This window comes from Balaenoptera musculus, chromosome 3, assembly GCF_009873245.2.
Source record: "Balaenoptera musculus isolate JJ_BM4_2016_0621 chromosome 3, mBalMus1.pri.v3, whole genome shotgun sequence".
In the NCBI taxonomy this organism is placed as follows: Eukaryota; Metazoa; Chordata; class Mammalia; order Artiodactyla; family Balaenopteridae; genus Balaenoptera; species Balaenoptera musculus.
In genome coordinates, this window is record NC_045787.1 from 134,453,593 (window position 1) to 134,478,110 (window position 24,518).

A 24,518-nucleotide genomic window follows, 5' to 3' on the forward strand; every position below is an offset into this window, starting at 1 on the left:
AGCCGCTGCACTGACAGCCAGCAACCAGAGCATTACAAAGCTTTGAGCTAACTGAAAGAAAGAGTGCTTAAAACCCACTGAACCAACCTTAGCTACTGGGGGCAGACACAAAAAACAACGGAATTACGAATCTGCAGCCTGCGAAAAGGAGATCCCAAACACAGTAAGGTAAGCAAAATGAGAAGATAGAGAAATATGCAGCAGATGGAGGAGCAAGGTAAAAACCCACCAGACCAAACAAATGAAGAGGAAACAGGCAGTCTACCTGAAAAAGAATTCAGAGTAATGATAGTAAAGATGATCCAGAATCTTGGAACTAGACTGGAGACAATACAAGAAACGTTTAACAAGGACCTAGAAGAACAAAAGAGCAAACAAACCATGATAACACCATCTATTGTGAACACCACAATAAATGAAATGAAAAATTCTCTAGAAGGAATCAAGAGCAGAATAACTGAGGCAGAAGAACGGATAAGTGACCTGGAAGGTAAAATAGTGGAAATAACTACTGCAGAGCAGAATAAAGAAAAAAAGAATGAAAAGAATTGAGGACAGTCTCAGAGACCTCTGGGACAGCATTAAATGCACCAACATTCGAATTATAATGGTCCCAGAAGAAGAAGAGAAACAGAAAGGGACTGAGAAAATATTTGAAGAGATTATAGTTGAAAAATTCCCTAATATGGGAAAGGAAATAATCAAGTCCAGGAAGCACAGAGAGTCCCATAAAGGATAAATCCAAGGAGACACATGCCAAGGCACATATTAATCAAACTATCAAAATTTAAATACAGAGAAAAATATATTAAAAGCGGCAAGGGAAAAGCAACAAATAACATACAAGGGAATCCCCATAAGGTTAACAGCTGATCTTTCAGCAGAAACTCTGCAAGCCAGAAGAGAGTGGCAGGACATATTTAAAGTGATGAAAGGGAAAAACCTAAACCAAGATTACTCTACCCAGCAAGGATCTCATTCAGATTCTACGGAGAAATCACAACCTTTACAGACAAGCAAAAGCTAAGAGAATTCAGCACCACCAAACCAGCTTTACAACAAATGCTAAAGGAACTTCTCTAGGCAGGAAACACAAGAGAAGGAAAATACCTACAATAACAAACCCAAAACAATTAAGAAAATGGTAATAGGAACATACATATCGATAATTACCTTAAATGTAAATGGATTAAATGCTCCAACCAAAAGACAGACTGGCTGAATGGATACAAAAACAAGACCCGTATATATGCTGTCTACAAGAGACCCACTTCAGACCTAGGGACACATACAGACTGAAAGTGAGGGGATGGAAAAAGATATTCCATGCAAATGGAAATCAAAAGAAAGCTGGAGTAGCAATTCTCATATCAGACAAAATAGACTTTAAAATAAAGATGATTAAAACAGACAAAGAAGGACACTACATAATGATCAAGGGATGAATCCAAGAGGAAGATATAACAATTGTAAATATTTATGTACCCAACATAGGAGCACCTCAATACATAAGGCAAATGCTAACAGCCATAAAAGGGGAAATTGACAGTAAGACGATCATAGTAGGGGACTTTAACAGCTGACTTTCACAAATGGACAGATCATCCAAAATGAAAATAAATAAGGAAACACAAGCTTTAAATGATACATTAAACAAGATGGACTTAATTGATATTTATAGGACATTCCATCCAAAAACAACAGAATACACTTTCTTCTCATGTGCTCATGGAACATTTTCCAGGATAGATCATATCTTGGGTCACAAATCAAGCCTTGGTAAATTTAAGAAAATTGAAATCATATCAAGTATCTTTTCCAACCACAACACTATAAGAGTAGATATCAATTACAGGAAAAAATCTGTAAAAAATACAAACACAAGGATGTTAAACAATACACTGCTAAATAACCAAGAGATCACTGAAGAAATCAAAAAATACCTACAAACAAATGACAATGAAACCACGACAACCCCAAACTTATGGTATGCAGCAAAAGCAGTTCCAAGAGGGAAGTTTATAACAATACAGTCCTGCCTCAACAAAGAAGAAAAATCTCAAATAAACAACCTAACCTTACACTTAAAGCAATTAAGGAAAGAAGAACAAAAAACCCCCAAAGTTAGCAGGGGGAGAGAAATCATAAAGATCAGATCACAAATAAATGAAAAAGAAATGAAAGAAACAATAGCAAACACAATAAAACTAAAAGATGGTTCTTTGAGAAGATAAACAAAATTAATAAACCATTACTCAGACTCATCAAGAAAAAAAGGGAGAAGATTCAAATCAGTACAATTAGAAATGAAAAAGGAGAATAACTGACACTGCAGAAATACAAAGGATCCTGAGGGATTACTACAAGCAACTATATGCCACTAAAATGGACAAGCTGGAAGAAATGGACAAATTCTTAGAAAAGCACAACCTTCCGAGACTGAACCAGGAAAAAATAGAAAATATAAACGGACCAATCACAAGCACTGAAATTGAGACTGATTAAAAATCTTCCAGCAAACAAAAGCCCAGGATCAGATGGCTTCACAGGTGAATTCTATGAAACATTTAGAGAAGAGCTAACGCCTATCCTTCTCAAACTGTTCCAAAATATAGCAGAGGGAGGAACACTCCCCAACTCATTCTACGAGGCCACCATCACCCTGATACCAAAACCAGACAAAGATGTCACAAAGAAAGAAAACTACAGGCCAATATCACTGATGAACATAGATGCAAAAATCCTCAACAGAATACTAACAGACAGAATCCAACAGCACATTAAAAGGATCATACACCATGATCAAGTGGAGTTTATCCCAGGAATGCAAAGATTCTTCAGTATACGCAAATCAATCAATGTGATAAACCATATTAACAAATTGAAGGAGAAAAACCATATCATCATCTCAATAGCTGCAGAAAAAGCTTTTGACAAAATTCCACACCGATTTATGATAAAAACCCTCCAGAAAGAAGGCATAGAGGGAACTTACCTCAACATAATGAAGGCCATATATGACAATCCCACAGCCAACATTGTTCTCAGTGGTGAAAAACTGAAACCATTTCCTCTAAGATCACGAACAAGATAAGGTTGTCCACTCTCACCACTATTATTCAACATAGTTTTGGAAGTTTAAGCACAGCAATCAGAGAAGAAAAAGAAATAAAAGGAATCCAAATCGGAAAAGAAGAAGTAAAACTGCCACTGTTTGCAGATGACATGATACTATACATAGAGTATCCTAAAGATGCTACCAGAGAACTAGTAGAGCTAATCAATGAATTTGGTAAAGTTGCAGGATACAAAATGAATGCACAGAAATCTCTTGCATTCCTATATGCTAATGATGAAAAATCTGAAAGAGAAATTAAGGAAACACTCCCATTTACCATTGCAACAAAAAGAATAAAATACCTAGGAATAAACCTACCTAGGGAGACAAAAGACCTGTTTGCAGAAAACTATAAGACACTGATGAAAGAAATTAAAGATGATACAAACAGATGGAGAAATATACCATGTTCTTGGATTGGAAGAATCAATATTGTGAAAATGACTGTACTACCCAAAGCAATCTACAGATTCAATGCAATCCCTATCAAACTACCAATGTCCTTTTTTACAGAAGTAGAACAAACAATCTTAAAATTTGTATGGAGACACCAAAGACCCCAAATAGACAAAGCAGTCTTGAGGGAAAAAAATACAGCTGGAGGAATCAGACTCCCTGACTTCAGACTGTACTACAAAGCTACAGTAATCAAGACAGTATGGTACTGGCACAAAAACAGAAATATAGATCAATGGAATAGGATAGAAAGCCCACCTTTAAGATGGTCACCTTATCTTTGATAAAGGAGGCAAGAATATACAATGGAGAAAAGACAGTCTGTTCAATAAGTAGTGCCGGGAAAACTGGACAGCTACTTGGAAAAGAATGAAATTAGAACAATCCCTAACACCATACACAAAAATAAACTCAAAATGGATTAAAGACCTAAATGTAAGGCCAGACACTATCAAACTCTTAGAGGAAAACATAGGCAGAACACTCTATGACATAAATCACAGCAAGATCCTTTTTGACCCACCTCCTAGAGAAATGGAAATAAAAACAAAAATAAACAAATGGGACCTAACGAAACTTAAAAGCTTTGGCACAGCAAAGGACACCATAAACAAGATGAAAAGACAACCCTCAGAATGGGAGAAAATATTTGCAAGTGAAACAACGGACAAAGTATTAATCTCCAAAATTTACAAGCAGCTCATGCAGCTCAATTTCAAAAAAAGAAGCAACCCAATCCAAAAATGGGCAGACGACCTAAACAGACATTTCTCCAAGGAAGATATACAGATTGCCAACAAACACATGAAAGGATGCTCAACATCACTAATCATTAGAGAAATGCAAATCAAAACTACAATGAGGTATCACCTCACACCAGTCAGAATGGTCATCATCAAAAAATCTACAAACAATGAATGCTGGAGAGAGTGTGGAGAAAAGGGAACCCTCTTGCACTGTTGGTGGGAATGTAAATTGATACAGACACTATGGAGAACAGTATGGAGGTTCCTTAAAACACTAAAAATAGAACTACCATATGATGCAGCAATCCCACTACTGGGCATATATCCTGAGAAAACCATAATTCAAAAAGAATCATGTACCACAATGTTCATTGCAGCTCTATTTACAGTAGCCAGGCCATGGAAGCAACCTAAGTGTCCATCGACAGATGAGTGGATAAAGAAGATGTGGCACATACATACAATGGAATATTACTCAGCCATAAAAAGAAACGAAATTGAGTTATTTGCAATGAGGTGGATGGACCTAGAGTCTGTCATACAGAGTGAAGTAAGTCAGAAAGAGAAAAACAAATACCGTCTGCTAACACATATATACGGAATCTAAAAAAAAAAAAAAAGGTTCTGAAGAACTTAAGGGCAGGACAGGAATAAAGATGCAGACATAGAGAATGGACTTGAGGACATGGGGAGGGGGAAGGGTAAGCTGGGACAAAGTGAGGGAGTGGCATGGACATATATACACTACCAAATGTAAAATACTTAGCTAGTGGGAAGCAGCCACATAGCACAGGGAGATCAGCTCGGTGCTTTGTGACCACCTAGAGGGGTGGGATGGGGGGGTGGGAGGGAGATGCAAGAGGGAGGAGATATGGGGATATATGTATATGTATAGCTGATTCACTTTATTATAAAGCAGAAACTAACACACCATTGTAAAGCAATTATACTCCAGTAAAGATGTTAAAAAAAAAAAAAAGGTTCCCAGCTTTGCCATTAACTAGCTGTGTGACTTCAGACAAATCACTTGCCCTCTCTGTTCGTTTATTCAGTTTTAAAATAAAGTTCTAGAGGGCTCTTTCCGGCTCCAAGGTTAGGTTTTTAACACGCCCTACCATCATACAGAGATTTCTTGATACTGTTTCCAGCATGTGGAGGACTAATTTCATCAGTTATCTTTCTATAACATGATTCAACATTTAGGTGGATTAACTGCTTGCTATAGCCACCTCCTGGAGCATTGCAGTGCACATTAGCAAGGGCTCTGGGGTGTCCTGCAGAGAAAAAAATGAATTTAATTTTGTTTTTGCTCTGTCTTCCTATGTTTTGACCACAGAATGATATGTTTGACTGAACACCTGATAAATAGCTCATGATTTGGGCAGTGTTGATGTCACAGATTGTCTTCTAAAGAGCAAGAATTAATGGGGGGAGGATGCTCTCAGAGAAGTGTTGTACTAACCCTCTGAGACCCGGAAATGGAGAAGTTGAAAGGGATGTGCATGAGAGTGACCAAGGATATGGAAAGGAGCAGCTGGAGGGTCATGAAAATGAGTAGTCATTTTGGAGTGGGCTGAAGGGGAAGGAGGGGCCAGTGACTTCCTTCGGAATGTATGTTCTAAGACCCTCAGAGTTGCCTCCATACTCTCTCTACCATCCCCAGCTCCTTGTGGAGCCACTGCAAAGTAGATTTCTGCACATCCATCAGTCTGCATATTCTGCTTGGCTTTGGATATCTCTAATTGGATTATTAGCAGTTGGGAGTCTTTCTATTGCCTTGGCTTAGTATCTCCTATTGTGTACAGAAGAAGGAGGTTTGATGGGGGAGTTTCCATAGGTACAAAGTTCCTCTGAGGGTGGACCTCCCCATTCAGGGCCCAGTTTTACGATATTTGAGGGAGTTTGGGTCATTTTGATCATTTTCACCAGCAAAACTAGCTTTGTTGCTTTTTTCTGTACATAAATTTACAAATACTTAAAAAGATAAGACACTACATAAAAATTTAAAGAAAAAAGTAAAGAGAACTGACTTTTACTGCCTGTGATAACCACTGTCAATTTGATAACCACCTACCATTTGTCATTTTATATATATATATATATACATATATATATATATGTATATATATATATATATATATATGCATCCACAATTGCATAAATGGGATCATAATTTGTTGTAGGCAGTGCCTTCAAAGATATCCACATCCTAATCCACAGAACCTGTGAAGATGTTACATTACATGGCAAATGGGAGTGAAAGTAGCAGATAGAACTAAGGTTGTTAATCAGCTGACCTTAAAATAGGAAGATTTTTTTGGATTATTCAGGTGGGTCCAACATAGTCACAAGGGTCCTTCAATGTGGACAGTGGGGGCAGAAGAGTCAGTGTCAAAGTGATGTGATGTGAGAAAGACTCCACCAAGTCACTGCTGGCTTTGGAGATGGAGAAAGGGGCCACCAGCCAAGGAATGTGGGTGGCCCCTAAAGACTGGAAAAGCATGTAAAACTAATACATGCTGTAAATACTGTTATTATGAAAGATACTTCCCCCCCTAAGTGTCTCAACCCTCCTTTCCTTGTGTCTACATCCCCATCACACAAAACAGTTTTAATGACATGATATGTATTGGGTTGGCCAAAAGGTTCGTTGGTTTTTTTCCGTAAGACGGCTCTAGTATCTCTTAGTTGTCTTTAACTTCATTTGAAACAATTTTGTTAGATTGTATATGACAGCTGTCATTGTCAGTGTGCTTTAAAAAAAAAAACATCAAAATTGAATGTTTGTGAATTTTTGTATAGCCATTTTAATATTGAAGATGGAAGAAAAAAAGCAAGATTTTCGGCATATTATGCTTTATTATTTCACAAAACGTTAAAATGCAACTGAAATGCAAAAAAAACATTTGTGCAGTGTATGGAGAAGGTGCTGTGACTAATCGAACGTGTCAAAAGTGGTTTGCGAAGTTTCATGCTAGAGATTTCTCGCTGGACGATGCTCCATGGTTGTGTAGACCAGTTGAAGTTGATAGAGATCAAATTGAGACACTAATTGAGAATAATCAACATTATACCACACGGGAGATAGCCGACATACTCAAAATATCCAAATCAAGCGTTGAAAATCATTTGCACCAGCTTGGTTATGTTCATTGCTTTGATGTTTGGGTTCCACATAAGTTAAGCAAATAAAATCTTCTTGACCATATTTCCGCATGCGATTCTCTACGTAAACATAATGAAAACGTTCCGCTTTTAAAACAAATTGTGACGGGTGATGAAAAGTGGATACTGTACAATAATGTGGAACGGAAGAGATCGTGGGGCAAGTGAAATGAACCACCACCAACCACACCAAAGGCCGGTCTTCATCCAGACAAGGTGATGTTGTGTATATGGTGGGATTGGAAGGGAGTCCTCTATTATGAGCTCCTCCGGAAAACCAAACGATTAATTCCAACAAATACTCCCAATTAGACCAACTGAAAGCAGCACTCGACGAAAAACGTCCGGAATTATTCAACAGAAAATGCATAATCTTCCGTCAGGATATTGCAAGACTGTATGTTTCTTTGATGACCAGGCAAAAACTGTTAACAGCTTGGTTGGGAAGTTCTGATTCATTCACCGTATTCACCAGAACATTGCACCTTCGGATTTCCATTTATTTAGGTCTTTACAAAATTCTCTCTTTTTTTTTTTTTTATGCAGTACTCGCAGCATTTATATATATATATATTTTTAAAATTTATTTATTTATGGCTGTGTTGGGTCTTCGTTTCTGTACGAGGGCTTTCTCTAGTTGTGGCAAGCGGGGGCCACTCTTCACCGCGGTGCGCGGGCCTCTCACTATCGCGGCCTCTCTTGTTGCGGAGCACAGGCTCCAGACACGCAGGCTCAGTAATTGTGGCTCACGGGCCCAGTTGCTCCGCGGCATGTGGGATCTTCCCAGACCAGGGCTCGAACCCGTGTCCCCTGCATTGGCAGGCAGATTCTCAACCACTGTGCCACCAGGGAAGCCCACAAAATTCTCTTAATGGAAAAAATTTCAATTCCCTGGAAGACTTTAAAAGGCACCTGGAACAGTTCTTTGCTCAAAAAGATAAAAAGTTTTGGGAAGATGGAATTATGAAGTTGCCTGGAAAATGGCAGAAGGTAGTGGTGAATTCACAAATTCACAAAAAGGTGAATATGTTGTTCAACAAAGTTCTTGGTGAAAATGAAAAATGCGTCTTTTATTTTTACTTAAAAACTGAAAGCAAAAAAAAAAAAAAAAAACCCCGAAAGCACTTTTTGGCCCAGTACCTTTTCATGCACTTTCATGCTTATACAGTCACACACACACACACACTCACGCGGATGATTTTGAAATTATTTTATAAAAATGGAAGCACAATTCCTATTTGCATCACACTTCAACTTTTCAGATTGTTTTTACAATTAAATATGGCTACAGGTGATACAGTTGGGACCGGAGTCAGCCTGCCTTACAAGGATTTTCTTGGTTGTCTGATGGAGCCTACGGATAAAGCTGACATCATAGAAAGTAGAAAGGAGAGATGCAGAGAGTCCAAGCTACTGGAGAGAGTGTTTGAGCTCTTGCATCAAGCATTGCTGTCTGTACTTGAGAGCCACTTCTGGACTTTTCAGCTTCATGGGTCAATACATTCCCTTTATATTTAAGCCATTCTGAAGAGAATTTTTTTTTGGTAACGTAGCAACACATTGTCCTAACTGAGATATAAACTCTAAAAAGTCTGTTCCTCTTTGGCTACTATACTATTACAAGGTTTCGGAGGCTAGATGGCTTATCAGCTCCTTCCCCTACCCTACCACCTTTCAAACCCTGCCTACTATTTTAGTCAGAAGACAGAAACCCAGTGAAACAGCCTGGCACATACCCAAAACAAAACAAAACAAAACAAGTAAAAAGGGTTTATAAGCTCATGAAACCAGGAAGTAGAGAACCAGGAAACACCACAGAAGCTGCCCTCTCAGCCCTCTCAGCTTAATTATCTTTCCATTTTCTCTGAGCAGCTCTCTTTGGTAGACTGGAACCGTGACTGCAGGCAGTGCTCAGCTCATGTCCTCAAAGTATTGCAAGCAAATAAGAAGGAGCACTTCTCAGTCGTAACTTTGGTTTGGAAAATCTAGGGCAAGGATTCTGATTGGCTGGCTTGGGTCATGTGCTCAGCCCTTGGACTAATCTCTGTGCACAGGTGATGAGAAGCTACGATTGGCCCAGCCTGGTCACTGATCCACCTCCATGGCCATAGCACAGACATTTCCACAGGATTATCATGAGTGCATCATAGACAAAGTTGACAGGTGATAGAGGAGACTGAATCCAAGAAAAGTAAATCAGAGAGCTCTTGGATTTTCAGTCTTTCCCTGTTGGGTTTCTGAGGTTTCTTACTAAAATACCAGTGAAACTTAGGACAAAGTGAGGTACTTATGATGTACCATTAAGTGAGGAAAAACAAGATACAGACAAGTAACATGAGATGCATGATTTGTCTCAGACATTTAACTTTTAACATAGGTTGAGGCCAGAAGCTAAGACTGAAGACCCTTCTTGCCCCATGGCATACTCCCTGATAGGCTGGTAATTTTCAGAGGTTGCAGGCCCACCTCTGGGCATAAATGCCTTGCAGATGCTCATGTTCCTAGAGTTCTCCTGGGACGATAGTTCTGGCTGTTGTCTTTTCTGTCCCTTCCTGCTGGACGAGTCCTAGTCCTCCCCCTGGCATAAGACTGGATGGCATTTTGAGTCAAGCTGTCTCTTGGAAGCTGAAGCTGTTATGAGAGGCTGGGTAGGGAGGGTGGGACAACTGGCATTCAGCTGAGTGGGAAGATGAGGAACAGCTTGCCAGCTGCTCAAGAGAGTGTTTGCAAAGTATGTGAAAGATAAAAGAAAAATCGTGAAAAGTGTGTGTATGTGTGTTTGTGTAACTGAGTGCGTCCATATAACATTCAGTTTATTTATTGATTTATTTTAATTAATTTATCTATTTTTGGCTGCATTGGGTCTTCATTGCCGCACGTGGGTTTTCTCTAGTTGCGGTGAGCGAGGGCTACTCTTCTTTGCGGTGCGCGGGCTTCTCATTGTGGTGGCTTCTCTTGTTGCGGAGCACAGGCTCTAGGCGCGCGGGCTTCAGTAGTTGTGGTTTGCGGGCTCTAGAGCGCAGGCTTAGTAGTTGTGACACACGGGCTTAGTTGCTCCGCGGCATGTGGGATCTTCCCGGACCAGGGCTTGAACCTGTGTCCCCTGAATTGACAGGCAGGCTCTTAACCACTGCGCCACCAGGGAAGCCCCAGTTTATTCATTTAAAATGCTTTGTTCTTTAACAACCAGACTCCTCTGTCTTCTGAATGTTTCTAGAACCCATGCTCTCTTCCTTGAGATCATCCTGCTATACAAGCCTAGAGGAGAGACTAAAGGCCTGGGAGCCCCAAACCTTCCACAGATGATGGGTGGCCTCTCTCTCTCTGAGACCTCCATCATGCCATTTAAAACCTGTCAATGCTTACAGTACCTCTGTGTCCTTGAAGTAGTCCTTGCCTCTTTCTCATTTATGCACCTTAGGTGGGTAATTTAAGCTGTTTTGTAGGTAGGTCCCAGTGACTTGCTCATTTCAGGTTTACTTCAGCTACCAGTCCTAATGACGAAACAGACACTGCTTATGAGCTCCTATTATGTGTGTAAACTGTGGAGTCAGACACCTTGACTTCAAATACTGGTCCTTCCAGCTGCTAACTTGGAGGTGTCTCTTAAATGCTTTGGGCTTCAGATTTCTCACCTGAAGAACGGAGCTAAAAATTAGTACCCAATACCACAGAGATTTTCAGAGCAGTTGGTGTAGATAATAAATGGAAAGGGCATAAAATGGCGCCTAACATGCAGCAAACACTCAACAAATGTTAGCTATTGATACTAATCCTCATAACCTTCTTGAGAAGGGGGTATATTATCTGCATTTTAGAAATGAGGAAACAGTTTCAGGGAAGAAAATAATAACTGGCTCTGGACCACACAGATTCTGAGGAATGGAGCCAGAACTCATACTCTTCCCTTCAAATGGCAAAGCTACATCATGTTAAAGGGACACCTCCTTACGAAGTTCATGAGCATTTGGGAAGGCAAATTCCTGCCTGTAAGACTGAGCAAATTATGTAATGCCTCAGAAGCTGTTTCCTCATCTGTGTGAAGTGAATAATACTATTCTTGCATGACAGTTATTATGATGGTTAAATGAGATAACGTAGTGGAAGTAGTAAATATTCATTTCTTTTTAGCCTCCTTTCTTACTTTTAATTGGAAGCAGAACACAACAGGATGGAAAAGGTAGATTTCCTACCTAAGAACATGTTCTCAAATGATAAATTATTTTTGGTTTATTTCATGTTGTAGATTGTCTACATTCCCATCTCTTCATGATGTTGGAGAATCAGCAGCTGATGATTCAACTTTTTTTACCCAAACTGTCTCTTTCCTTGTTTGGAAGGACATGAGATGTGTGTGCAGCGGTAGATGGTACAGGGTCAGTGACAAGCATTGGACAGGGATTCAGAACATTGGCACCCCAGCCCGGCTGTGTTGTCACCCACTGTGTGTGACCTTGTCAATCGCTGAATGTCATTGGGATCCCATTTCCTCATTTTAAAATGTAGGCAATGATGTGTCATTTGATGTCCTCACATGATTATTGTTAAGGACACATGAAAGATGAAGGAAAAAATAAAATCAAGATGAATAACATGCTTATAAAAACCCAGGTATTTTTACTGATGTCAGACCCAACTTGATCGCTCTTCTTGGGTACTTCCCTGCTTGTTACTAGCAAGGCACCATGGAGGGCTGAACTTGGCATCTACATGCCACAGTTCAAAACTTAGCTCTAGGACCTTGGCAAGTCACATCTCTTTTCTGGCCTTACATTTCCGTCTCTGTGAAACTGGAACCATTACCCCTGCCCTGCCTACCAAAAGATTTATCATGAAAATCAGGTGAAATCATGGAAGTGAAAGAGTTTTACAAGCTGTGTGATATCATGTAAACTGTCCAGTACCCAGAACAGAGAGTCATCCTATGCATTTATGTTATATGAACTAGAAAGCCTCTGGTTTTCCTTCTTACCCTGAGAACTTTACAGACCCTGCCCCATTCCCTGCTCTCTTAATTTCTCCATCACTTCCATCCCCAGCTTCGAGATAGCACACCATTCCTCTAGCTTTGTTTGTCTTGAGTGGATGGCCAAAGGCAAGTTGACTGGTGACATTCAGACTGACCTGGTGACTGGTGGTCTCAGACTATTAGATGCTCAGCCAGGGACAGTCAGAGGTGAACAAAGCAAGGAAAGCTTAGGATAACGGCAGCTTGATTCCAAGGCTGAAAGATAGGGATTTCTGTCCAGAAATGATAGTCAAAATATTTAACAACCTGTAGGCAGGAAAATCGGGCAATGCCACCTTGGTAACGGAGCAGGTCCCAAGAGCCCCCTGCAGTATCAGGTGATACCCTTTGGTTGCTGGGTGGTGTGGAGGTCTTGGTCACAGGAAGTGTGATGGTGGAGCACGCAGGAGACTGGGAGCAATGGATATTAACCAAGCAGTTTGCAAGTCTTTCAGTATTTTCAGTGTAATATAACTATTTCAGTGCTGCCTTAGCTGAGACTATAAGCTTCTTCCCCAAGTATAACAAACATGAACCTTATATTTAGAATCTCTAAAGAGTTGGGTAATGTGTCTAGAGCTGCTTCCTCCTTTTCCTCCTCCTTCACTTTTCTCCCTCTCCCCTCCCTATTCATCTCCATCTCCTCCTCTACCTCTCTCCCTCCTCCCCTTCTTCATATCTACTTTTAACACAATATGAAAGAAAAACCAAAACATATGGAAAAAAGATGAATGCATTCCTGCACATTTGGAATCCTGGTCAGATTTTGGCCCTCTCCCTTCTCAGTCATTATATTAAACCAATTTAATTCTCTCTTTAGCCTTTAAAAAAAAAAAAAACCTGTTTATAATTCAGCCACAGGGTTAAGTAAACAATTGATTCAAACAGGAACAAGACCCCTCCTTTTCTCCCCCAGCCTTCCTCTTAGGGCAAAACTTGAAGGTTTTCTTTCTAGAAAGGGATTTGTAGCTGCCACAAAGAATAATGGGGGACCCAAAGAGATGATTAATTAGGTCTGGTGTCCAGACCAGGATGCAATAATGAACATTCCTGGAAAAAATTCAAACACTTTTACATGAAAAAAGTTGAATTTAAACTATTTTTGTAACACAAGCTGTTTGTTGTTGTTGTTTTTCCCAAGATGAGAGTATCTGATTTGAGATTTAAAAGGCCACCTAAAGAAATTCCAGGGAGTGTGGCACCTGGACCAGTCTGTTTGAATCCCTGCTCTACCACTTACTAGCTGTGTGAACTTGGCAAATAACTTGATCCCTGTTCCTCAGTTTTCTCATGTGAAAAATGTGAAAGAGGAAATAGTTCCTACGTCCAGGCTGGTGTGAAGGTTAAATGAGATCATTCATTAGCGTGCTTAGAGCATTGGAATAACGTGTAGTAATTGCTCAGTAAATATTTGTATTAGTCAAGGTTCTCCAGGGAAATAAAACAAAAAGGATATGTGTGTGTGTGTGTGTGTGTGTGTGTGTGTGTGTGTGGTGAGAGAGAGAGGGATATTATGGAAGCTGAGAAGTCCCATGATCTGCCATCTGCAAGCTGGAGACCCAGAAAACCAGTGGTGTAATTCCAGTCTGTGTCTGAAGCCCTAAGAACCAGGGGAGCTGATGGTGTAAATCCCAGTCTAAGGACAGGAGAAGACTACTGCCCCAGCTATCACACGGTTTCACTTCCACTGCATTGTATTCATCAAATTAGCCATAAAGTCTTGCCCAATTTCAAAGGGAGGGAAAATAGATTCCACTTCTTAATGGGGAGTGACAAAGTTCTGGAAGAGCACGTGGGACCTGAGATATTGCTGTAGCCATTTTTTGGAGTCATGACCTTCTATGGTTTATAAGCTCTTAAATTCCGGGGATGGGAGAGACCATCACATACTTGCAACTTCTAGCTTAACTGCTAATTGAAGTGGCTCTGGGGCCTCTTGAGTTGATACTCTGAGTGTGGCCCTGTCCTTTTAAGGTTTCTCCCAATTGTTTTTCTCTGGCAAGAAAGTTAAGACCTACAGCAGAGAATCCTTTCACATGTTCCCTGTCTTGCTTCAGGCTACAAACCTTCCACAATAAATTCTGCCCTTAAAAGTTAAAAGATTCAACTAAGCACATCTTCTACCTTTTTGATTAAAGTGTATTGATCCCCCCCACTCCCAACTTTTGGATCCCAAGGTCCTGCCAAGTTGATAACATGGAGCAACGTGCTTCCTTAGGACTTCTTACAGGAAAGCAGATCAGACTGGGGACCTGGATTAATATCCCAAGTAAGAAAAGCAGTTGACCTTCGTGCAGGAGAGTCGCTTGTAAGGAACATTCATCTCTACCCATTTATGTGCTCAGGTCTCTACCCAGAGACATTCCACATAAATATTTTAACCTGGTGATGGTGATGACATGTTCTATTTTTCTCTGCCACAAGAGTTAAAAGATTCTGTCGTAGGGGTCAGTTGATGTATTTTACTGTCTTTGGTACTCAAACTACTAAAGATTGGGAACTAAAATTATTTTGTAGTAGATTTGAATGAGATATTTCACTCTTTCTTTCCTGTTCTTAAATCAGCTTCCTCTAGTTTCACTCCATCTGCAGAGAAGTCAGGAAATGTTAATGTAGTCATGACTGTGGTGGTGGTGGCAGGTCATGGGGGTGAGTTGGGATGAAGAGGATACTTTCCTCTTCTCAGGGTTGTACATCTTGTCTAGAATGTTGGGTTGTGGCTTCCTGTCTTCAGTCCATTGTTATTGCCATTGATTTGTTCACTGTCCAGACTGAAAGATCAACAATTACCCAAGGGAAGCTCTTCCCAAGACAAGAGCAGGAGTATAAGAGGTTGAGTGGAAACCCAAGAGGCCTCTTAAGGCCTTAGATCAGAGATTTGCACTGTCCCTTTCACGGAATTCTTTTATTCAAGCAATTCTCATTTCCAAGCCCAGATTCAAGGGCAGGGAGGTATACTTTTCCCGCAGGGAGGCGAGGCATGGGTGTGAATGTAGGAAGGGGTGAATAACAGAGGCCAACAATTCAGTCAATCACAGTTCCCCTTCCCTTTTTTTTTTCCTCCCTGTAATTTATTTGTTGAAGAAACCAAATGATTTGTCCTGTGGAATTTCCCACATTCTGGTTTCTTCTGATTGCATACCCATAGTAGCATTTGACATATTTCTCTGTTCTTTGCATTTCCTTAAATTGGTAGTTAGATCTAGAGGCTTGATCTGATGTGACTTTTTACAAGGATCCTTTATAGGTAGTGATGTGTACTTTTATCAGGAGGAACAAACATCCCTCTGTCTCTCTTTTTGTGTTGTTAGTGGCCACCATTGATCATGGCCTGGATTCATTATTTAGGTAGGGATTTGCCAAAGGATTTATTTATTTATTTCTTCACTTATTACTGGGAATCCTTCTATAAAGAAAAACTTTCCTTCATCAACTGTTTGTTATCTGAGGTACAGGTCCTACAGGAAATCAGGCTAACTGCTTGATTCTTTCCTTTATTTACCAGTTTTCAGAGTATATTGTGTTTTCCCAGCAAGCTCCAAAGATGACATTGAGTATTGTTTTTAGTGTCTTACAAACTCATGGAATTTAATATATTTGAAGCATTTAATTCCTTGGTATAGTATTATTCATGTCAAGCCTCAAATTGCCCCATTTTAGCCAATAAAAGCCTCTTTGAGCTGATTTTTGACCTTTTGATTTGCTCTGACAGTGTCCTTGCTTCCAGGTGTGATAAGACTGTTGTTGTTATTCTGTAGGTTCCCAAGTTACTCAGCTGCATTTGGGTGCTAAATAGAAGATAGGCATCAGACTGTTTGGAATAGTGCTTATGCTAATCTATTAAGAGGTAGGCAGAGGGATTGAATGAGGAAATGGGCATTTGATGGATAAGGCTGTGTTTGTTGACTAGGCTCCAACGAAGAAAGTGGGAGGTCCATATTGAGAGTAGTTTTGGGATTTCAGGACTCTGACATTCCTGTTTACCCCTTTGTTGGTCTGATTCTCCACAGATCTATGACCCAGTGTTCTCTAGGAGCCTTTGGCCAGGCCATTACATTCATGTAACAGTAACTAATGAGCATAATGGATTCATCTCAGGACAAGGCTTTCTCTGGACAACAAAACATAGCCTTTGGGACCTGGGGCACAGCTTCATTTTGTAGCTGTCTGCCTGCTTGTTCAGATAACCATTTACAGATCAGCCCCTCAGTCTTGAGTTTTGAACAGCTGGTAGCAATTTTCCTGCACTAAATGACTGCTAATTATCCTATACACCACACTTAATTCATGCCTTGTTGGCTGAGTTGTGAGTTCACCTACTCATTGTAATTACTCCTTATCCTCATCCTTTTTTACCACCCCCTTCTCTCTTATCCCACTTTGCATTTCCAACACCACAATACAGAGAGGTAGATCCAGCTGAACAGAAGTTTCATAGTACTAGCAAGTTTCAGTTGATCAGGAAATGAACTCTGGTTCTCTGCAGCAGGCAGAGAAAATGCTGAGAAATGAAAGCTCCAAGGAGGAATTGTCATCCCAGCATCACATTGAGCTAGAAAGCATCACAACCAGGAGGCTGACACCCTGAGATCTACTAGTAGTGCTTTCACTGTCAGGCCATGTGCCTTTGATTATATCATTTAATTTAATATCTCAGTCTCAGTTTTTTTCACCTTTAGAATGGGGAGAGTAGTCCTTTCCCTGGCCACCTCACAGGCTAAAGTGGAATATGTATATTAGTGGTATTGACCTATTAAGTATTAAAGCTGACAATTTAGGTTTCATGAAGTATTACTGCATCCTCAGTAAATGGTAAGGGGAAGAAACTCTTCCAGGCATGTGAATAATAATCTGTAATTTTAGAGACTTTTCCCACACATTATCCTACTGAGTCCTCATAACGAATGTTGAGATGGATTAGACAACTGGAATTATCCCCGTTATGGGTTGAATTGTGTCCCTCCAAAAGATATGTTGAAGTCCTAACCCACAGCACCTCAGAGTGTGAACTTCTTTGGAAATAGGGTTGTTGCAGATGTAATTAGTTAAGCTGAGCTCATACTGTAGTGGGTGGATCCTTAATCCAACGTGACTGTTGTCCTTATAAGAAGAGGAAAAAGAAGCACACAGGGAGAATGCCTTGTGACAACACAGTCAGAGACTGGAGTGATGCAGCTACAGGCCAAGGAATACCTAGGACTGACAGCCACCACCAGAAGCTAGGAAGCGGCAAGGAAGAATTTTCCCCTACAGACTTCAGATGGAACATGGACCTGCTATCGTCCTGATATTGGACTTCTATCCTCCAGAGTTGAGAGAGAATAAATTTCTGTCGTTTTGAGCCACCTAGTTTGTGATACTTTGTTATGGAAGCCTTAGGAAACTAATACAAGCCCCATATTTCTGACCAGTATGCTGAGATTCAAAAAAAATCCTAACAGCATATATTTGCCAAGTGCCTACTAAGCACCAGGTAGTCTTTTAGATCCTGGTTGTATAGCTCTAAACAAAACAAAGTTAAAATTATGCTCTAGGGTGCATAGCTTGTTAAAGACAAATACTGTGATGAGACCCAGGTTTCCAGGCTTCCAGATCAACATTTCTGTTTTGGTTTATTTCAATTACATCCTCCTAAGTAAAGCGTGACTCTAATACTGGCAATGCTTATACTGCCCGTGAATGTGCTTGGATTTTTTTCCTATTCTCTAGGGAGCTCAGGAGCTTACCTCTTTACTAGCAAACTTACATTATACTTCCTAAAGACACATTACATGTATTATTATAATCCTCTCTAGCCCTGAGGATGCGTACTCTTCTTTTTTTCCTTGGCCCTGAATTTGGGATAAAATAATCTGATGCAAGAATAGCTGCTTATGATAGAGTATTTCTGAAGAGAGGAGGGAAAGGGGAATTCCAGATTGCCACAACATTTCTGGTTGAGGAATTGGGTTTTTAAAATGCTGTGAAGGGTTGAGAGTCACTGGCTAAGGGACTTGTGCAGAAAAGTTGCTCTGTAGCACCTGAACTCATTCCTCCATGTATAGGGAAAAACAGAAGAGGGTAGAGTGGACCTGAATATAGCCCTGCCATGGAAAGAACAGATTCAGCTCCTCAGCTCCCTGGTGATGGGGCTAAGGGACTTGGTGCTTTCACCACTTAAGGGAAAGAAACGGTAAAATAAGTGTGTACAGGAACCTTACTCCATAAATAAAACCAACCATGGCAATAGCCTTGAAAGACTTATTTCAAGACCTCGTTTCCCTCCCACCTTGACATTTTAATGGAGTCGGCAGCTTGAGCTTCATTGTAATGGAAACCAGAAGACAATCTCCAAAAGTGAAAGGCTACAATGGAGGCTGGGCAGACTTTGTGTCTAAACGTATCAGCTCTGTCCTCAGCAAATGGCAGTGTTGCCTGACAGGCAATTAGTGCTGTTCCTAATTGCTTCCATCAAACCTGGCTGTTTGAAATACCTAGAGCCCCATATTAAGCCACGCCTCAGCCAACACTGTTTTCTTGGCTTTGGTTAATGCTTTATTTTTGGCACGCTGGTTTCTGTCTGGCAATCAAGTTCATTCTGACCTGTTAAACTTTCTGAAGACCCTCTCTGATCAAAGCCAGGAGACAACTAGGTTCTGTCTTAAGTGGAAGGCTGGCAAAGCAGAGTATCTCCTGTTCAACTTGTCAGTTCAAGGGGAGAAGATGAAAGCTCTACTTAGGACTCTGCCCACAGATATACAGTCCATGGTAGACCTGCCTGACAGTGGCATTTTCTTGAACATGTAGAAATGAATATCTGTGTGGGGAACTCTGAGCACCCATGAGAAAGGATGAATAGGTTTACATTTTAAAGTAAGTTCTGATAGCTTGCTATATAGGAAGCATAATTTTTTTCTTAACCTAAAATGTTTCCAACGTGATTAAATTAGAATTCTTGATACTTCCCTCCACCAGTATCCCCAGCTCAGTAAAGGCCACAACTACACAGAGAACTAGAAGTCATTTTTTGGGTTTTCCATGTTCCTCATTCCCCTATTACTTTTCCTCATCCCCTTTTCCTTTCTCCATCACACTCCTGGACATATAGCTGGAGAAAACTCTAATTCAAAAAATATATATATAAAAAATATATATATGTGTGTGTATATATATATATATATATATATACATACATACGTACATACATATATATATATATGAATCACTTTGCTGTGCACCTGAAGCTAACACAACTTTGTACATCAACTATACTTCAATATAAAATAAAAAGATCCCTGACACCATGCACAAAAATAAACTCAAAATGGATTAAAGACCTAAGTGTAAGGCCAGACACTATCAAACTCTTAGAGGAAAACATAGGCAGAACACTCTATGACATACATCACAGCAAGATTCTTTTTGACCCAGCTCCCAGAGAAATGGAAATAAGAACACAAATAAACAAATGGGACCTAATGAAACTTAAAAGCTTTTGCACAGCAAAGGAAACCATAAACAAGACCAAAAGACAACCATCAGAATGGGAGAAAATATTTGCAAATGAAGCAACTGACAAAGGATTAATCTCCAAGATTTACAAGCAGCTCATGCAGCTCAAGAACAAAAAAACGAACAACCCAATCCAAAAATGTGCAGAAGAACTAAATAGACATTTCTCCAAAGAAGATATACAGATGACCAACAGACACATGAAAGAATGCTCAACATCCTTAATCATTAGAGAAGTGCAAATCAAAACTACAAAGAGATATCATCTCACACCGGTCAGAATGGCCATCATCAAAAAATCTAGAAACAATAAATGCTGGAGAGGGTGTGGAGGAAAGGGAACCCTCTTGCACTGTTGGTGGGAATGTAAATTGATACAGCCACTATGGAGAACAGTATGGAGGTTCCTTAAAAAACTACAAATAGAACTACCATACGACCCAGCAATCCCACTACTGGGCATATACCCTGAGAAAACCATAGTTCAAAAAGAGTCATGTACCAAAATGTTCATTGCAGCTCTATTTACAATAGCCAGGACATGGAAGCAACCTAAATGTCCATCAACAGATGAATGGATAAAGAAGATGTGGCACATATATACAATGGAATATTACTCAGCCATAAAAAGAAATGAAATGGAGGTATTTGTAATGAGGTGGATGGAGTTAGAGTCTGTCATACAGAGTGAAGTAAGTCAGAAAGAGAAAAACAAATACAGTATGCTAACACATATATACGGAATCTAAGGAGAAAAAAAAAAGGCCATGAAGAACCTAGTGGCAAGACGGGAATAAAGACACAGACCTACTAGAGAATGGACTTGAGGATATGGGGAGGGGGTGGGGTGAGAGAGTGTCATGGACATATATACACTACCAAATGTAAAATAGATAGCTAGTGGGAAGCAGCCGCATAGCACAGGGAGATCAGCTCGGTGCTCTGCGACCACCTAGAGGGGTGGGATGGGGAGGGTGGGAGGGAGGGAGATGCAAGAGGGAAGAGATATGGGAACATATTGTATATGTATAACTGATTCACTTTGTTATAAAGCAGAAGCTAACACACCATTGTAAGGCAATTATACTTCAATAAAGATGTTTAAAAAAATAAAAATAAAAAAAATAAAAAACGTGGATTTCATTGTGTGTGAATATGCCACAATAAACCTGAATTTTTTAAAAATGTCCAAAAAAATGTAAAAAATGCTCCAGTCTTAGTGATTGTCTGTATTTGGCTGATGCAGACCTCTGGTCTTTGTGAACAGCTGTATCCCTAGGGAATTTGTTAAAAACAGTCAATGGATATTGTTTAACGTCACAGTTGCCTGTGGTGGCAATATCAGTTGAAGCTAACAAGGGACTGACAGCCAAAAATCTTTAAAGGAAAAATTGTGGAATGAGCTGTCCATAGGGGAATTTTAAAAGCTATGACAGGGACTTCCCTCGTGGCACGGTGGTTAAGAATCCGCCTGCGAATGCAGGGGACAGGGGTTCGATCCCTGGTCCAGGAAGATCCCACATGCCGCAGAGCAACTAAGCCTGTGTGCCGCCACAGCTACTGAGCCTGCGCTCTAGAGCCCGCGAGCCACAATACTGAGGCCATGTGCCACACTGCTGAAAGCCGCATGCCTAGAGCCTGTGCTCCGCAACAAGAGAAGCCACCGCAATGAGAAGCCTGTGCACCACAACGAAGAGTAGCCCCTGCTCGCCACAACTAGAGAAAGTCTGCGCGCAGCAATGAAAACCCAATGCAGCCAATAAATAAATAAATAAATTTATTAAAAAAAAAAAGCTCTGACATATTCCTGGGAATCTAGAAGGCCATGCATATGTGAAGGGCAATACACATGCCCAGGAAAGACATGAGAAGACCCCAATCACACATCTGTCTGACCCTGATGATCTGCACAATCAGTAAGTGAAGGCTAAGGCAGAGTTGTCAACTGCCTGTTTTAGTGTTGACAGAATGCCCCAACAAACACACAGAACCTCTGGTGAAGGCTGAGAGACATACTATTTCAAGGCATTTAAGGAAATCTCTGTCCAATCATTAGTTGAACACTAAGCTAACCAAGTAGAGACTTCAGCGGTCCCACACAATAAAGAATACAGACTTCACAGAATTAATTCTGAAATGTTACTAAGTGAACAGCAACAATGAGAAACTCTGGGAGGAGAGTAGTATCTGACTTCCAGAGTTGTTACATATCTTATTTTAAATGTTCAGTTTTCCACAAAATTATAATATATGCAAAGAAACAGGAAAGTACAGCTCACATACAAGAAAAAAAGAAGTCAATACAAACTGTCCCTGAGGAATCTCAGACATTGGGCTTACTGGATAAATACCTTAAAGCAGCTACTATAAAAAGTTCAAAGAAATAAAAGAAGCCGTGTAAAAAGTAAACTATAAAAATGATATTTCCAAAATAAAGAATATCCATATAGAGGTAGAAATTAATTTAAAAAATAAAAATCCTGGAGTTGAAAAATAAAATAACTTAAATGAAAAATTCAGTAGAGGAGCTCAAGAGCATATTTCAGCCAGCAAAAGAAAGAATCAGTAAACTAGAAGATACATCAATTAAGATTAACTATTTTGAGGAACAGAAAGGAAAAAGAATGAAGAAAAATGAACAGAGCCTCAGAATCTTGTAGGAAACATCAAACCTCCCAATATACATGTAATGGGAATCCTAGAAGGAGAGGAGAAAGAGAAAGGGGAAGAAAGAATATTTGAATAAACAATAGCCAAAATCTCAAATTTGGTGAAAACCATTAATCTACATATTCAAGAGGCTCAACGAATCCAAGTAGGAAAAACTCAAAGAGATATACGCCTAAATATATCATAGTGAAACTATTGAAAGACAAAGAGAAAATCTTGAAAGTAGCAAGAGAAAACCAATCATGTTCTAGGGATCTTCAGTAATAATTAAAACTGATTTCTCTTCAGAATTTTGGAGGCCAGAAAGCAGTGAGATGACATATTCAAAGTGCCAAAACAAAGACTATCTATTAGGAATTCTATAACCAGAAACTTATCCTTCAGTAACAGAGGAGAAATTAAGTAATTCTCAGAAAAATAAAAACAGAGAATTTATTACTAGCAGACCTGCCCTACAAGAAATACTAAAGGAAGTCCTTCAGGCTGAAATAAAAGGACACTAGACAGTAAACTGAATTCACAAGATTTAGAGAGCACCAGTAAAGGTAACTACATAGTTAAATAAATAAATAGATAAATAGATAAATATTATATAAAAGAAAGTATAAATGAATTTTTGTTTGTAACTCTTTTTTTCTATTATCTGGTTTTAAAAACACTGCATAAAGCAATAATTATAAAACTATTGATGGGCTTATAATGTGTAAACATGTAATTTGTATGGCAATAATAGCATGAAGAAGGGGAAAGGAATTTTATTTATTTGAGCAGTTTTTTCATATACTATTGAAAATAAGTTGGTATTAATCTGAACTAAATTGTTTTAAGTTAAGATGCCAGGGCAACCACTAACTTAAAAAAAATAAGGATGAAATCGGCCGCCCGGTGAAGATGCCACTGGACCTGTCGGAGGAACGCAAGGAGCACCTGGCCTTCCTGCCTCAAGTGGACAGCGCGGTGGTCTCTGAGTTTGGGCGAATTGTGGTGGAGTTCCCGAGGTGAGGCTCGAACCGCAAGATCTACGAAGGCGCTGCGAGAAAGCTCAGCGTGAGTAGTGACACTGTCCAACACGGTGTGGAAGAATTAATATACCTCCTCACTGAAAGTTCAAAGCTTATGATTTCTGAACTGGATTTCCAAGACTGTTTTTGTTCTGGGATTCTCTGAAGAATTGAACAAACTGTTGCTTCAGCTTTATCTGGACAACAGAAAGGAGATAGAACTATCCTGAGTGAATCAGCACCAGACCTCCCCAGTTACCACAGCCCTTGAATGGCGACTGGATGTACAGCTTGCAAGCAGAAGCCTCAGGCAACAGATTAAACCAACAGTGGCTATAAAGCTACACCTTAATAGAATGGAGATCATAACACCCAAGTTCTGCAGACACACCCAGCCACCCTGCTCCATTTGGTTCAGCAATTGGAGCAAGCCTTGAAGGAGATGAAAACAGACCACCGTAGGAGAGCTGCACGCAATATCAAGTAGTCCCAGTTTTATGGTTTTCTTCCCTTTGAATTGCTTGTGAATTGATGATATGTAGCAGTTACTTTTCAAAATTAATTCTTTTGATAGTGATAAATACATAGAGATTTCATAAAATTTCTTTTCCTATGTCAAGAAATTGAGGTCATGATCAAAGGCTAAGTAAAGTTCCTTTCCTGGTGCTAAATGTCTTCAGCTTCTTGACAATTAAGATGTATTTTGGGGATTCCCTGATGATCCAGTGGTTAGGACTCAGCACTTTCACTGCGATGGCTGGGGTTCAGTCCCTGGTTGGGGAACTAAGATCCTGCAAGCCTCGCAGCATGGCCAAAAAAAAAAAAAAAGATGTATTTTCTAATTTAAATGTGTAGATAGGATT

The 24,518-nt window shown here is 39.9% G+C and overlaps 1 pseudogene; it reads left to right on the forward strand.

Annotated features, from left to right (window-relative positions):
• Positions 1-23,545: 23,545 nt before the first annotated feature.
• LOC118893628 lies at positions 23,546-24,142 on the forward strand (annotated as a pseudogene).
• The last annotated feature ends 376 nt before the right edge of the window (positions 24,143-24,518 follow it).